Here is a 17,400-nt window from a genome sequence, read left to right as displayed (position 1 = left end):
AATTTGGGTCCTATTCCGTGTCCAAAAAGCAAGGAGCAGCTGGTCTTGAGGAGATTATCTGTTGTGCTATATGGATGTCCTTCTGCCTAAGGTCTGAATTGAGTTTCCTCCCAAGACAATGAATGACCGGGCTTATGCTCTGGGACCTGTCTCTTCCAGGATCACAGATGGAAGCCCCCATTACAGCCACACACAGATTCACCACAATATGGAAACCCTTCAAGCAGGAAATGGAACAAAAACACAAAATATGACCTGACCCAATACCAGAGAACTTTTTTCCTGCCTCAAATTCTAGTGGATAATTCTGTTTTTCTTCTCTCTAGTTTTCTGGAGACAACAGAATCTGGTTCACTAACAGATATTTTTTAAGACTTTTGCAAATATCTGTAATACCATCTCCAGTGCAGTCTTTTTCCAACTCAGCTGTTCTTGGAGCATTTTATACACTTTATACATTTTATATATGGATATATATATAATGCTGGATAATGCTTCCACTACTGACTAGCTATAATTGACTATACCTGAATATAAATTACTATGACAGGTATGTTTTTACTTTCCGGCTGCTCTGTTGTCTCAAGCTGTTAAAAGCCACAGGGCTGGGGCGCCTGGATGGCGCAGTCGGTTAAGCGTCCGACTTCAGCCAGGTCACGATCTTGCGGTCCGTGAGTTCGAGCCCCGCGTCAGGCTCTGGGCTGATGGCTCAGAGCCTGGAGCCTGTTTCCGATTCTGTGTCTCCCTCTCTCTCTGCCCCTCCCCCGTTCATGCTCTGTCTCTCTCTGTCCCAAAAATAAATAAACGTTGAAAAGCCACAGGGCTTTTGCTCTTGTTGTTGTGCATACCTGGAATGTTCTTCCCAGGGTAGCCTCATAGCTCACTTTCTTTCTTTATATTAAGTTTCAGTTCAAGTTTTGCCTTATCATTGAGCTCTTCACAATCTTCCTATGTAAAGAATAACCCTGTACCCAAACCTGTATGTGAATCTCCTACATCCTATATCCTGTACCCTGCTTAAATGTTCTCCATAGCTATTAATATCGTCATAGCTATTAAATTGTCTTTCCTTTCTGGACTTAAACCCTCCCACTATCTCTGGGGGCACATTTTCATTCTCAATAAATATTCATTTAATAAACTCACCCTTTTCCAGAGATTCTTACCTTGTGCCCGTACAGAGATTGCATAAAGCACAGAGTTCCATAGAATTTCTTTCTGGGCTTTGGATCCTATGGGGGCCACTTAGCAACCATGGGACCATGAGAAAGTTGATTCCCTTCCTTAAGCCTGCTTCCTTAACCTCAGAAAAGAGACAAAAGTGCCTACGTCTTTGGAGCAGAGGTGAGGATATGATGAGAGAGGGTTAGGAAAACATCTGTCTCCCACAGCAGGCCTCCAGTATATGTACCTTGCTTTCTCACTGTCCCTTTGCTCTGTTCATGCTCTCCCCTCCTAATATCTTTCTTCCATCTCCTCCTTTTTATCCTTCTCTTCCTCACTTTTTTTTTGGTCCTTCCTTCCCTCCTTTTCCTGCCTCCCTTGTGTCTCTCTGTAATGTGCTTCGGTAGCTCTCTCCAAATGTGCACACACATGTGCACGCACACACACACACACACACACACACACACACACACACTACTTGTATTCCTTTTCAAAAGTTTTGCCATGAACTTTCTTGATGAGCAAGTTTGCTTTCCCTTGTTTCTCAGCTGGGACATTCTGCAGTTCCTTAGTTTTTCTCAAGTAAGAGACACATGATAGAATACTCCTTTTTGAGGCATTCCTGGATAAGGCTGTTCTCTTCTTCCCTTATGCTGTGTTAAGAGCACATCGTCTGAAGGGATGCATGGAACGCCAAGTATTCACGTTCCTACACATGTATTCAGGGAGAGGTTATCATTGCTGCTTTGGTCACAGGGAAAACTTAACCCAGAGGTTTTTCAGTATCGTGGTGATCTTAAACCAGGTCAAAGCCCTTCCTTTATTGGGCTATGAGAGGGCATTATTTCCTGTATTTTATGGTTAGAAAATGAAAACAATTTAGAAAACAGATTGGCCACACTGAAATACAACCACACAATCCTCAGTTCTTAGAATAATGCCTGGAAAATAGCAGATACTGGCCTTAATGAGGGTTATGTAGAAATTCAGAGACACTGACTTAACCAAATAGAAGGGGGTGGGGGATTGTCAGGCTCACAGAAAAAGAGGTGCAGATCATCTGGGACTGGTACTGTGACTTAATGATATTTTAGTGATGGCTGCGGCTTTCCCACAATCCCTTGCGATCCAGGCAGGAAGAGGAAAGAAGGGGTGAGGTCTTCTTTTCAATGGTCCCAACTCTCCTAGAGCTAGTTACGTCACTGTTCTCTCAAATGCAGAATTTCCATCTCCTGCAGTTTGATTTGGCTCACCTGAAATGAGCTTTCTACTCCTGATTGTATCTGTATCCCTTCCATCCCAAGTCATCCTCTTACTATCTGCAAGTCCTGAATTCCTTTACAGTTTACTAGTAGATCCTCACCTCTAGCACAGAGCTGGATATAGAACAGACACTGAATACCTATTTGTGGACTAAATGAACAAATTAATGAGAAGGAAGTGCCATGGTTTGATATCTGCAACACATAGATTGATTCACTCCTAATTCTCTTCTTTTACCCGTCAAGTGTTTTAATAAATTGCAGAAGCAGAAATGATTTTAAAATTCAATACCAATCCTGAAACCGATCCACGGGTATTTATTAGAGGAACAAATGAAAATTGAGGAACACTTAAGTTCTGATGATTCTGCACTAACATTTATAAAATCACTTATTTTATATTATGCGTTATGTTAAGCCATTAAAAAAATTCACTGAACCCCTATAAAAGCCCAGTGAGGCAGGTTCTGTCATACCACTGTGATATGGTTAGGAATCTCCAGGCCATTCAGAGCCTGTAGAAATTGGAACACGGATTCCAAACTGGGGCAGTCTAAACATTCTGTCCACATGCATCCCGCTAGTCTGTTGCCTGCTGCTTGGTATCCCCCACAGCACCTCATGCCAACTGCATTGCACTTGTAGATAGATAATACTTGAACGAGGAATGAAGGAGGGAGCAGTAAGAGGGATAAGAATGAATGAATGGCTTTCTGGAAGGCCAATGTGTAAGTTCTCGCTTACAGTTTACTACCTTATTAAGATCATTGTCTTATCATCTTGAGACTTCAGAATTTTAAATTTCATTCCATTGAATCAGCGGGTGCTCACACATCCCACAAGAGTTGTCAGACCCAGTGGCCCTTGCAAGTAGCTGGAGAGTGTTTTTGCCATGGGATATTTTTATCCCTTGTCTGAGGAGATCAAGGGAACCTGAAACCATGTCAGAAACTAAACCAAAAGAGATACCTAAATTAGCAGTGACCAAGCAGGCCTGACATTCTCACAGATCTTTAACGTTTTTTTATGGAAGTCTGTCTGGAGGCTGGAGAAAACAGCAACACCCCAATTCTGCTCACACCAGGAGGCCTTTGCCTTTGCTGTTGCCTCTGTCAGGAATGCTCTTCCCTCAAATCCCACAGGATCTGGACAGATCCCTAACTACATACAGGGACCTGCTCAAATGATCCCTCATCCAGTAAACTTTCCCTGACCTCATTTGTCACTTTCCACCCTGTGACCCTGTTTTGGTTTTTATTCAGAGCCATCATTACCTCGTGAGAGACCGTATATTGATTTGTAAACATTTATCTCCTCCCCGCTAGAATGTCAGATGTCTGAGGTGGGACTTGAGTCTCTGTTGCTCATCTCTGATTCCCAGCACCCAGATTTCTAGTTAGCTTTTCAGAGCTGTCCCCCCCCCAAATATCCACTGAATAAATGAATTAATACTTTATTTTTTTAAAATTTTTAACATTTACTTATTTTTGAGAGAGAGCGAGAGAGAGAGAGAGCATGAACGGGAAGGGGCAGAGATGGAGGGAGACACAGAATCCGAAGCAGGCTTCAGGCTCCGAGCTGTCAGCACAGAGCTCCATGCGGGTCTGGAACCCATGAACTGTGAGATCACGACCTGAGCGGAAGTCGGACACTTAACCGACTGAGCCACCCAGGGATCCCTGAATGTATTAATACTTTAAACAGAATGCTTACATTCTCATAAGAAAGATGGCTACTCCATCCACCTACCGAAGGCTAATGAATTCTTAAGTATTCTGTCCAAGAAGTGTCTAGCTTCCTGACAGGTCCTGCCTCTCTTTGCCTTCATCACACCCTACCCCATATTTTAGCTGAACTAGATTCCTTTCAGTACCATCAGCATTTCATGGCATGGATTCAGGAAGCTGTTCTGACTCACACAAAAGAGTATCTTAAGATGGGAAAAGGCTCTTTCTATCTTTGCTGGGTGATGGCATAAGATCTTTATTAGGTCAGCACCTTGTACGAACCACAAGCCTCTTAGGGAGGTAATCTGTCCAGCTCATCCTGTCACTCTTCAACTTAGTGCCACTCAGTAATGATGCGCTCTAGCTGTCATCTCTATTATCCTGGTGCAGTAAAGCAGCCACCTCCTTCCATCTCCCGTTCGTTTGGAGTCCAGTTTAGCATCTTCGCTCCAGTGTGCTTGTTAGCTGCATCTGAGAACCCATGAAGGATGAACCATCCAAATAGTTATCAGGTGTATCTTGCATGAAAGAGCATGGCAGTTAGTGGCAAACTCTACTTTTGGTTTTCATGTGATGACAAAATCCAACAAACTTAATGTCAAAACAGCAACACAATCTTGTTGCCATCGTTTGGGAAAGGTTGCAAGATTTATAGACTTGTGTAGTCAAAGCCGCACGTTCGTACAATGAGATGCTGCCCATCCCCCAAATCTCTTTTATCTTCAATAGATCTTGTTTTAAAGGTACCTGCTCATTTATTGTGGATGACAGACTAATAAAATGAAGTCATTTTAATAAACACTGTATCTGAATATCCCATCTTCTAATGTGGCAATGTGAAATTTCACCACTGGAGGAAACATTTAACATTCTGACTATTTTAATACTTTTAATAAATATTTGCAATTCCTATGATAAAGCATCCCAGTAGAAAATGCATTTCCTCCAAAATTTATGTGGCTGCTGGCAGGTGGCCATTTTCTAATTTTCTGTCTCACTTACATACATTTATTACAGATTTCTAACTACCCCTTTTTGCTCTTTGACTGCCTCGAGCATGCTGTTTCCTCTGAGTAGGAATGTGTGTGGTTAAAATTGAGCATGGTAAACAAGAGCTTTCTGGTTGGCAAATTGGAGGGTTGGTCATCTCCCCTTGGGGGGTCCCTTAACAACCATTTTATTCAGCCCCCAGTACATTGGAATCAAGTCTTCAGGATGCACATGGAGCTTGAGAATCTTAGTTCCTCAACAGAGTGAAAGATTGAGGACAGGCATGAGGGTGGGATTAGGAGGGGGGACTGGGTCATTATGCTGATCTGTTCGCCCTTGGGTTTACTCAAGGAAGCCAGGAGAATTTGCAAAATATTTGTTAGAGTAATAAGGCTTAGAGAGATAGTAAAATTCAGGTTAAGTAAACCATACTTTAAAATTTTTTTTTTCAACGTTTATTTATTTTTGGGACAGAGAGAGACAGAGCATGAACGGGGGAGGGGCAGAGAGAGAGGGAGACACAGAATCGGAAACAGGCTCCAGGCTCTGAGCCATCAGCCCAGAGCCTGACGCGGGGCTCGAACTCAGGGACCGCGAGATCGTGACCTGGCTGAAGTCGGACGCTTAACTGACTGCGCCACCCAGGCACCCCGTAAACCATACTTTAAATACAAAGCGAACTATTTAAGAAAATTCTATTGTGGATCTTCTTGAAGAATAAACAAATAAGTTTTGAAGTTTGTCATGACCCTTTGATGTACATTTTTAATCTTTGTTAGACACCTCCATGTAAAGTTCTTGCATACCCCTCAAACATTTCAAAACCAAGTTTGCCATTCCTGCTACTTCCTGTCCCCTACCTTCTGACACACTCAAAATTGAATCCCTTATCTGTATGCCTGATCTCACTTAAAGTTATTGCCATTCCCTAATCAGTCAGAACAGAAATATGAATCTTTTCCAGGCATTTCCCTTTTATATTATCCCAAGGCCTTCTCGTCATACCTATTCAATGTCCCTTAACCCATTTCCTCCTTCCACTCCCACTGAGACTGCCCTAGCTTAAGTGCTTATTACTGATAATCACCATTATGTGTTGTGAATCGTTTAATCAATGCATTGTCTCTTTTAAACCTTCCAGTAGTCCTTTTAAAAGTCAAGTGATAACAGCATCCCCATTTTACAGACAGAAGAAAGCATTAAGTCTCAGGGACTTGCCGAAGTTACTCAGTGAGGAGTTTCTAGTGCTGGGCTTTGAACTCTGATAATCTGATACCAGATGTGAAGCTCTAAGCTAGTGGGCTCCCCTCTGCTGTTGTAAAACTTCACTACTCTTCTCCTGTCTTGTTTTATTCTGCCTCTCCTATTCCTCCTTTATGTTTCTGCCACGGACTGAAAATATGGGTTCATGTCACAAACTGCGAAACCTCGGATGGGTGCTTGAAGCAGGGCTTTGCTGAGCCTGTCCACAGCAGCGGGGAAGCCAGAAACCTCATGCCCATCATTTACTCATTCAATCATTCATCCATCATTCGTTCCTTTATGTCATTTATTTGACAAATATGTGTTGACCACACATTGTGTAGCAAGCACAGTCTAGGTCCTGGGATTATTGTAAAGATAAAAACCATCCAAAGTTTTTGCCCAGTGGATGACAAGTAAGGAAATAGTGATACAACATAGGCTTGGGTAGTGGTAAGCACTGTGAGAAAAGATAAGGCAGAGTCAAGAAGGGGGGGGGGGGACTTACAGTTTTAGACAAGGTAATTGGAAAGGCCCTCTGCAATGAGTAGCATTTAAGTGTAGACCCAAAAGGTAGATATGAAGACACACTCCGGGCCCAGGGGGGAAGAGCATTCATGAAAACCAAAAAAGCAAGTGCAGGGTGCTTGAAGCAGGGCTATGCTGAGCCTGTCCCCAGCAACGGGGAAGCCAGAATGACTGGAGCCAGGAGAGAGTGCTGGGAGAAGAGAGATTTGAGGGACCTTCTAGGCCATGGCAGTTCCTTGGGGATGACATTCCTTTTCCTTTCACTCATGCACCTATTTTCAGCCTTATTTAAAAGGGAGTAATATGCCACTAGGCTCTACTTGCTGTCTTCAAAATAGAGTATGCACCTTACACCTTCCATGACTTTATCCATGCTGAAGGCCCTCTTCTCTGACTTCTGAAATCTTCCCACCATTTAAGGCCTACGTCCAATGCCACTGCCTAAATTAATTCTTCTCTTAGGTTCTCTTAGGTCCCATCCTACTATAGCTCCTTCTTCAATGAGGAAAAGGATGGGGAATGTTGTAGAAGAGCTGTGGGGTCAGGATGCCTGAGATCAAAGTCTGCTACACCTCTTGTTGGCTTGGGTCCTTCAGACAACCTTAGTTTGGTTTCACCAGTTTCAAAATACAGCAGCAGAGGAACAATCTCCTAGGGTGTTCAGAGGAAGGAGTGAGATTATCTTTGCCTATAGTAAGAATTCAATCAGTTTTAGCTTTAAACTATTTTAAAGGACTTTTGGGATCCCAGGGCCCTTTTATTGTGGCCCTATTAATATGCTCTAGTATTATGCTTCTACTCAGTTATTTGTCTGGGCTAGACTTTCAGCATCTTGAGAGCAAGGACCATATCCAATTTACATAGTGTTGCTTTCAATGTCTTTGCATGAAGTAGGTGTTGATAAAACAGGTCAAAAGAATTTATTATCCAAATCAATTTATGTGCTTCATCTAAAATAGTTTAGGACACAAGGACACAAATTAGTAAAAATTAGTGAAGGATTTTGTAAAGTCTACAACCAAGCTTTCCTCCCCCCCCCCTTTTTTTTAATCGTGGAGTTGAAATAAAGGGCTTAGGAAATACAATAAAACATATAATCAGAGAAGATTTTGAATCTAAAATGCACATAAAATGTCTACCACTAGATTTTTTTAATAGAAACTTATCAAAATGGAGAATAGGATGAAATAGAAATTTTACAGAAAATAGGATACAAATTGCAAATAAACAAATTAAAAAAATCAAAATCTTCTATAATTAAGGGAATAATGTTAAAAACTTAAATGAAATAACATTTACACTCACTAGATTGGTAAAAATGGAGACGTTTGATAATAATAACCAGTGGTGATGATGTGGACCCTTGGGAATACATAGACACTTCTGGTGGGGATAAAACTTGATATGACCATGTTAGGAAATGATTTGGTGCCAGTTTGTGAATTTGAACATTTGCATGCCTTATGGGCCAGCAGTTCCACTTCTATTTATATGATTTAGAGAAACTCTTACTCATGAGCTCCAGGAGATATGTATAAGAATGTTCATAGAAGCATTGGTTATAAGAACAAAAACCTGGGAGGAGCCACCCTAATGCCCTTCAACAGGATAATATACGTTATAGAGTGAATTGTGCCCACCCTCCAAATGCATATGTCGAAGCCTTAAGCTTCAATATGACTACGTTTGGAGAAAGGGCCTTTACAGAAGTTATTAAGGTTAAATGGGGTCAAAGGGTGAGGTCCTAATCACAAAGGACTAGTGTCCCTATAAGAAAAGGAAGAGATCCCTGGAGTGCACACACACCCCAGAAAGGCCATGTGAGGACACAGTGAGAAGGGAGATGTCTGCAAGGTAGAAAGAAAGGTCTCACTAGAAACCCACCCTACGGGCACCTTGACCTTGGGCTTCCAGCCCTCAGGACAGTGAGAAAATAAAGTTCTGTTGTTTAAGCCACCCAGTCTGTGATATATATATATATATATTTTTATGGCAGCCATGCTAATTCAATGCATGAACCATTTGTGATATACATACAATGGGGCATTATGCAGCAATAAAAATGAATGCACAACAGCTACACCCCACAAGGGGATGAATCTTTTTTTTTTTTAAGTTTGTATTTATTTATTTATTTTGAGAGACCAAGAGAGCATAAATCAGGGAGGGCAGAGAGAGAGGAAAAATCCCCAGCAGGCTCTGTGCTATCAGCACAGAGTCCTATGTGGGGCTCAAACTCACAAACTGAGATCATGACCTGAGCCCAAATCAAGAGTTGGACGCTTAACTGCCTGAGTCACCACGTGCCCCAAGGGGATGAATCTTAAAAAAAATATTTGCTGATAAAATCAAGTCATAAAAGATTATATTCAACACTATACCATTTGTATAAGGCTTAAAACCTGGAAATAATGATGTAGTATTTAGGAATCCATGAAGAGGGGTTTAGACTTTTTTTTTTTAAGCAAGAGAATAATGAACATGAAATTCAGAATAGTGGGAAGACTGAGGATTAAGGTGAAAAATGTAGAAACAATGGCTCTGTTAATGTTCTAGTATTGAGGTCGGGTAATGAGTTTACAAATACTTCTTTTATTGTTGTGTTTTAAACTTGTTTACAGAAAATATACTGTTTTAAGTAGCCAATATTACATAAAAGGAAACAATAACTGGTTTCTTTTGAAAAAGTGCTTTTCTCTCATATGGAAGTATATAGCCTTCAATGTTTTTCTTATTTGCAATTACTTTCCTTTTCCCTTCCTTCACATTTTTGCCTTTTTCTTCTTTCCATATAACTTAATTTTTTTTTAACTTTAAAATTAGGGAAATAGTCAATTTCATTAATTTTTTGTTATGAAAAATATCCCACTAATATAACAGGTGTGTGAGAGTACAATATTCAGAATTGATTCCTGTATAAAATTAATTCTCAGTTACTTATAATATTTAATTTGTGTATGCAAAGTACCCTAGTCACCGAAAAGATAATTGACTTTGCTCTGAAGTCTCTCAGTCTACATATTAATTTCATCTCCTCTCTCAGACCCGCATGCTCACTGGAACTCATTGGTATTAGCTGAGTGAATTTAGACGAGTTGCAATATCAATAAGTTTGTCAAACATCATCATATCTGGTCTGTTGGGCAGAATTTGTGTATGTTATCCCAGTTCTGTAACTGCACCAGACTGAACAACTTCCTTCTGATACTGTGTGGATTCTTTTCTATTTTCCAAGTCACATTCCCCATTGCAGGTTAAGTGTTACTGTAAACCCTTAGCTACGTTAAAACACAGCAAAATCTTTAGCAGCTAAGGGAACATATTTTCCATCTCCTATTGGTAATGTTTTGAAAAAGAGTTTAAATCCTAAAACTATGTATTTAGTAGCCAACTATATTCTTCATGTAGTTGTGGGACCACAGCACATGTACAGAAATAGGCATGGTATCTATTTTTAAGGCATTTTCAACCCAATACATATATTGATAAGAGATAGGGATGATGTTAGGATGGGTTGTGATCTTCCCCTCACTAAAATATTACATTTTTGTGATATTTTATTGCCACTTTCTTATCCTAAAATCTTCAAAGCAAACTGTCAGTCTTACCCCATGGAGTGTCTTATGACAACCAGACACATTTGGCTCTAATCAGAAAGTTCCGTGCAAGATATCATCCACAAAACAGGAGGGGCTATTGAATTATTATTATTTTTTAATCCTTTTCTTCAGAAAATATGCTAAATGTGAAACATTTCAACATTAATAATTCAGAGTGACACCCATCAATACCACCACCAGCAGCTTGGAGAGTTTGTTGATTGAAAAATAAGTTCCTTTTTACAAATACCAACCCATTTCATTGGCTGACTGTGTCTGAGCAGAAAACACTGAACAACTGAGGACACGTTCTTATCACCAGAAGGGTCATAATAAAAAGGTTTCATCCTTTAAGGTGATTTCAAAACCTAAGAAGCATTCATTTCTCTTTTAAAATGGAGTTTCCTCTTATCCTCTCATTCAGTGAAGTTCATTTTCCTTCAGATGCTAAATCGGTACATCCCAAGGCACGAATGTAAAAGCAGACTTCCTTGTTCCCTAATTATCTTTGGCGGAATTAGTATCATCAAAAGAAAATCCCAGCGAAATCAACTAGCAGGAGAACAGGAACTAAGCATGTCATTGAAAAAGTCACCTGTTGTGGTCCACTCACAGGAGCACTGGGATTCTGGGACTGAAGCCAGGACCCTCTGCTGGAGACGTCCCCCCCAGGGAAGGCCAGGGAGATAGAGTAAGATGATTCCAGGTCTCCTCATTGTCATAGTTGGTGCTTGTGTCCTTGTAAGGAGCCCTAGAGTCTGTAAGTGATGAGTGGACTTTACAGGTCATTGTATCTGTGCTCCAAGAACCATCACTTTCATTCTCAGGTTTAAAGACGTTGATGTTCGTGGGGTACCTGGGTAGCTCAGTCGGTTAAGCATCTGACCAGCTCAGGTCATTATCTCATGGTTCGTGAGTTCGAGCCCCGCATCGGGCTCTGTGCTAACAGCCCAGAACCTGGAGCCTGCTTCAGATTCTGTGTCTCCCACTCTCTCTGCCCCTCGGCCGTTTGCACTCTGTCTCTGTCTCTGTCTCTCTCTCTCTCAAAAATAAATAAATGGTAACAAAAAAAAATTTAGAAAAAATAATAAAGACTTTGATGTTCAAAATCAGGACTAAGCTTCCTGGGGATGTGCCTAAGTTCCACTGTGTGACACTGGCTTAAGAGCAGTTGATACAGGGAGGTGATACCTCCCTGAAAGTTGAACACCATCACTTTGGGGGTTCCCTCACTCCGGCCTTTGTGTGCCCTGGTAATGACTTTCCATTTATCTTTTACTTTTGTTGGGAGGACTGGAATCCATACATATAAATGGGAGGGTTGCTGGCCATTATAGGAGCTGTAATTCATCCCACAGGAGGTTCTGATAAAATGTACACTGGATAGAGCCCTACTCTTACAGCTCACACTTATCTGAAAGTCTCCATTGAATTACAACCTGCTAATGTCTATTTTCTCAGGCGTTATCTATCTGTAATGATAACAAAATCATGCTAATACATTCCGATTTTTTTTTTTTTTTTTTTTTTTTGGTGACACTGCAGCTGAATAGCCCCTCCAGCCAGCCTCTTACATCAAAGTGCTTCTCTCCTATCTATTGTGCCTCTTAAGAACAAAACTGTATTCCACTCTTCGGCACACTCTAATCTTTCCATTTCTATTACAATACTTCATTAATTTGACTACCTCATTGCTTTGTAGCTTTGAAGAAGGGCAGAAGTGGAAAACACTTGAATTCACAGTAACCTCTGGCAGGGAGGGTCTGTTCTTCCAAATATTTCAGCTATTTCCTCCCTGCTGGCTTACTAGCGTGCTTGAGTCCCTGTGAGGAGCAGATATGAATCGTGCCCTTCCACCCTAGGCGTCATAAATATCTTTCCGATAATAGATAATTCACCTGATCTCATGCGTTCTTGCGCACTTAAGAGATTCTCAGTGTGAAGAGAAAAATGCATTTTGATTTGAGGCATTCCTAGGTTTTATAGGGGTGCTAAATTATATCCCTATAATGGCGGGGGAACTACTTCTCCCATCGCCAAATGCCAGCTTTATCTCTTTCTTTTCCCTTTCCCCAACCTCAAAAAACAAACAAACAAAAAATCTGACAAGCCACTCAATCCGATAAACTGCAAGATTTCCCCTGTATGCACCATGTTTGTGATATTTAATAAATGTGTGTGGGCAGCATGGATTATAAGGGCCTTTGTAAAGTAAGGGCATTTAGTTACTTTAAATCTCTGAAAGGAAATGTGAACCTCTGTACAAAGCAGTCCGTTCCATTTTCGTGTGCTCTAAAGATTAAAAAATGTGTCCTTATATTAAACCTACATCTGCCTGGGTCAAATTTCCTAGTCTTAATCTTGCCCTCTGGAGCTAACCTGTCCGTTTTATCTCTTCTCAGAGGCTATTTTCCCCGAATGTGACTATAGTTATCAGACTTATTTTAAGTCTTCTCTGCCCAGTTCCTACAAGCTTTCCTTCCATGACATGGATCCTGGAACCCCCCCCCCCCCAACACCGAGCAACCATTCTCACAGCGTGTAACTATTTGGATGCCCTCGCAGTAGAATACACTTAAATACTGTCTTAGGGTAGTTTCCCAGGGAAGCAACCACTGAGCTGAAAGCTTGGTGTACCTAGTTGATTCGGGAGACAATCCCAGGAAGCTCCAGTAAAGACAGTGGTCTGTACTCTCTCAGGAGAAAAGCCAAAAAGGATGAGTTAATGAGCTGATTGCTGCTGTGGGCAGTGGGGCTTCCCTTCACTGGAGACCCCCTCTGAGAAACCATGGGAGATACACCTCAGAATCATTCCACCCGGTGTTGGGGAGACCGCGGAGTGCATCCACCGCCACTTACCCTCCACTGGCAGAGGGCTGCAGCAGGGGGCACGAATGCCCAGCCCTTCCTCTTTGTGTCTTGCCGAAGAGTAAGTATAGCATAAAGGAGCTGGGAAAACCCTCAGGCAACAAGAGGGAGAGAGGCACAGGCTTCCGAGGTGGACAGCTGTGTGTCTTGGAAACTGCCTTTGTCAGTATCAGGGGAATTCGAGTGGCTGAGGGGAAATGGGGCAGGACATCGGGAAGGGCTGCTACTGACGCCAGGCTGGCAGTATAAACATGTGCATCTGGTCGGGTAGAGAGAACAGGAATATTGAGTCTATGGAAATGCAGAGTTGAAAAACTGCCTGGAAGTGTCACGACTGAAAAAAAATACATATCGCTGGGGTGCCTGGGTGGCTTAGGCGATTCTGTGTCCGACTCTTGATTTCAGCTCTGGTCAATGATCTCACAGTTGGTGAGTTAGAGCCCCGTCGGGCTCTACGCTGACAGTACGGAGCCTGATTGGGATTCTCTCTCCCTCTTTCTCTGCCCCTCCCCCACTCTCTCTTTCTCTCTCTCTAAGGATAAATAAATTAAAAAAAAGCCATACTAGTAATGATTTAGAGGCTACAATGGCCAAAGAAAATGTGTTGGTCAGGTTGCAGTGTTAGCCAGCTTGTAACCCTTGCAACAAGGAGCAGTTGGGATGGTGACAAATTTGAATGCATATCCTGTCTAAAAGAGGCAGCCCTTCCTCAGGACTAGCCAATTGTTACCATTTAAGAATGTGGGCTGGACACTGTTAGATCTTTTGATGCTTTCCTTGAGAATCCAGAGATCTAGATCTTATGGGAAATATTTTGATTTTTAAACACAGTACTAGCTGAGTTTGTTTGGGCCCCATGAAGTACATCTGGGGGTGTCCATCTCCCACACAATGTCTGCTCCAGTAGCAACAGCAAAATCAGAGCCTGGGCACTCAAGATCTCAGACGTGTACAAAGGGGCTCATTTGTGCATTTCTGGACAAACTGGTTTTGCTAATGCAAACTTCCTCCGTGGAAATCAAGGTTCTCCTAGAGCTGGAAACAAACACAAATGTAAGAAACAGACAGACAAAAGAAAATGATTAAGGACATGCAGTGAGAGCAGAGGTTGAGCCTGTCTCTTTCACTAGGTACACTTCATTTCTATTGATCTGAATACTGTCTTTGGGATGGAGGGCTGGGGGGCAGGGACTCCAAAATAAGTAAGCATTCGCCCCCCCCCCCACTGTTACTATAACCTAGGTTAAGGCAGCATTGCTTTGCATCGGAAAAATTTAAGGTAGAGCTTTGATCTCCTCTCTATGAAAGTAAAGTAATACATTATCCTGACCTCAAAGAAGTAGTCTCAATTAGGGGCATTGAATGAAATAATTGACCTTGACATTACTTCAGCTCGGGGCACAAAGCTGTTATCAAAATGACTTATCGAGAAGTAAGACATGCTACAATAAGGACTATGTATTTAATAATTCTACATTTTGAATTTTAAGCTCCCAGAGTGCTTACCACCACAAGGGCAAATACTGGCTTTGCAGTGGCCAATAAGGAGAGTACATTGCATTAGAGCGAAATCTGTGCTGAGATCATGCGTTGGTAAAGGAAATAATCTTTGTTTAAACACTAATATTGTTAATATTTTCTACATACTTCATTTGCATCTTAATTTAGTTCTTTGATTATGAAATATCTCTTCTATGTGTTGCAGGGTATCTTTTTAAGTATCGACACCAAGATTGGAGGCAGAAACATGCGGGAAAAGCATGGGATTAAAAGGCAAGTGATTTCATTCTTGCCCTTACTCTGTGGTTGTCCATTGTGGCCTTGAAGAGTTTTTTCTGTGGCCATCTCTGCATTCCTTAAACCTTTATTGTCTTATAAGGTAGATATAATTATTGCCATACTTCTTAATTTGATCTTGTTTTTCCTACTTTTTACCTAAAGATCAAACTGTGATCAATTCTTCTTACCAAGGAAAACTCTGGGCAAAATGTAAAGATGGCAAAATAATGTCTTTGTGGTTCCTAGGACTTTCTTTCTAGTTCCTTTTTCTCTCCCATGGCTCCTTCCTCCCTCTGCATTTCTTCATTCACCCCCACAAGACACTTTTTCACACCAATGAATTCTTACTCTCTCACCAAATGGGGTTCTCACACAAGATCTCCAACCAACCATTGAGCTAGTAGTGAGAAAGAGCTAATTGGTTGCTGCCCTTTGTTGCATTTGCACCTACTTCTGGTTGCAGAGTTAAGATTTTACTCCTTCATTTTGGAATTCAAGAAATAAGTATCCAAGTGGGAGTGATTTTAGGGTACTGGTTAAAGAATGATTTCTACTCTCCCTCCAGACTTTTAAAAGGAAATGGGTGTATACGTAGTATGGAAATCTGAGCCTCAATCTTGTACAGGTTATAGAGGCAGACTGTGTTAGGGCCAGGAAAAGAGCTCAGATCATCTGTGCATGTCAACTCCAGACAGCAAACATGTATTAGGTGACTACCTACTAGGCAAGGTGCTGGGGCACAGAACTGGATGCAACAGTATCCGCCCATTAGGAATTCACAAACCAGTGTAAGAGATGCTTTGAAAGCATGGATTTGCAGGACAATGGAATGCTTAGACTGGTAGGCCCCAGTAGGACCTCGTAAGATGGGGTTTGGCACAAGCCAACAGACCCCACAGTGCTTTTTAACCCTTTTCAGACAGTGGCTGTCCATATAATCCAACCAGACCTTGCAGTATTTGTTTTCTTCTCCTTGTCTGCTTTCCCCTCCACCTCTCAGTTTCTTGCCCTTGGTGTTAAGTCACTATCATTGCTGTGGTATCCTCCTTCCCCCAACACAGAGAGCACGGTCCTTATCTCTGGTTCGGACCTGAAAGTCCATCCTGGCCCTTTCCTGTATCCTTCAGACACCCGAAGGCATTCTCTGGTTGCGTATTTAGTCCTAGGTTTCTTTTGGGTTTACTTGACATGGTGCCTCTTGCCCCGATAATAAAGATGAAAAAAATCCTTTGAGAACCCAGAAAAGAAAATATTTAATAGAAATCGAAGTTGGTGACATCTTCATCAAGTATTCATATTTCCTCTGGTCTTAAAGAATAAGTTGGAGTTGACAGGAAAGGGGAGGAAGGCAGTTAGGCTGCATACAAGCACGAAGGTGAGACAAGCTTGGTGCATTTGGAGAGGAATAAAAGGCTCCAAGAGAAAGTCATCTCTGCAGCTCCCTGACCTGTCATTGGTGTCTGTTTCATAGAGAAGAGTATTAATGCTCAATCAAAAAGCACAAGGTTTATCTCCTTAGGCTCCACAGTCTGCACTCTACCATATATACATGGAAATACAGAAGGAAATTGTCTTGAGAAAGAAAATTTCAGAAGGGACCTTGCTATTGGGGCTAATTTCATATCATTGATTATAATAGCTATAGCTATCGGTAGAAATAACTATATAACTATCTTTGGCCCAAAACCTTTCTGTTCTACCCAGCACATGTGTGCGTGCGCGCGCACACACACACACACACACACACACTCAACTAATCCTTCCAACATTCCAAACCTTTGCCCCTCAATTTGCATTTGGTCTGGAGATTTTTCTGTTAACAATAGGTGGGGCCCATCTTTCTGATTTTAACTTCTTCCCACCAGGCGGTAGGGTAGAGATTTATCTTGACAAACTGTTTGGAATTGCTGGGGGGAATATTAATAAAATTTGAACATGCATCCTACAGCAGTGAAGAGAATACCTGAGAAGTTTGAAAGCTTTGGTGGGAGATTAGAGGCGGCTGTGAGGAAATGTGCTACCCGGTGTTGAGCTCCCAGCACAGATATTTCACTATCCAGGGATCTCTAATTACTAATACAGTACATGAACAGTATGATATGTCCTTACAATTGCAGACGCCTTTTCAAAGATAATCTTTAATAGTTTATTTGACAACCTGTAAAATTATAGAAAATTATTAGTCTTGGGAATTACAAAAATCCCTGTAGTACAGTCAAACAATAAAATTATAATTACCTG

General features: G+C 41.5%; 1 long non-coding RNA gene across 1 annotated transcript in view; it reads left to right on the top strand.

Annotated features, from left to right (window-relative positions):
- The window catches only part of LOC123580817, a 182,023-nt gene extending 166,870 nt beyond the window's left edge, over nt 1-15,153 (top strand). Inside the window, exon 3 of the long non-coding RNA XR_006703476.1 lies at nt 15,086-15,153. This is a non-coding gene — a long non-coding RNA (uncharacterized LOC123580817). The remainder of the gene's footprint in view (nt 1-15,085) is intronic.
- Nucleotides 15,154-17,400: the final 2,247 nt, after the last annotated feature.

Source organism: Leopardus geoffroyi, chromosome A3, assembly GCF_018350155.1.
Source record: "Leopardus geoffroyi isolate Oge1 chromosome A3, O.geoffroyi_Oge1_pat1.0, whole genome shotgun sequence".
Lineage (NCBI taxonomy): Eukaryota > Metazoa > Chordata > Mammalia > Carnivora > Felidae > Leopardus > Leopardus geoffroyi.
This window is presented reverse-complemented; position numbering and strand designations above follow the sequence as displayed.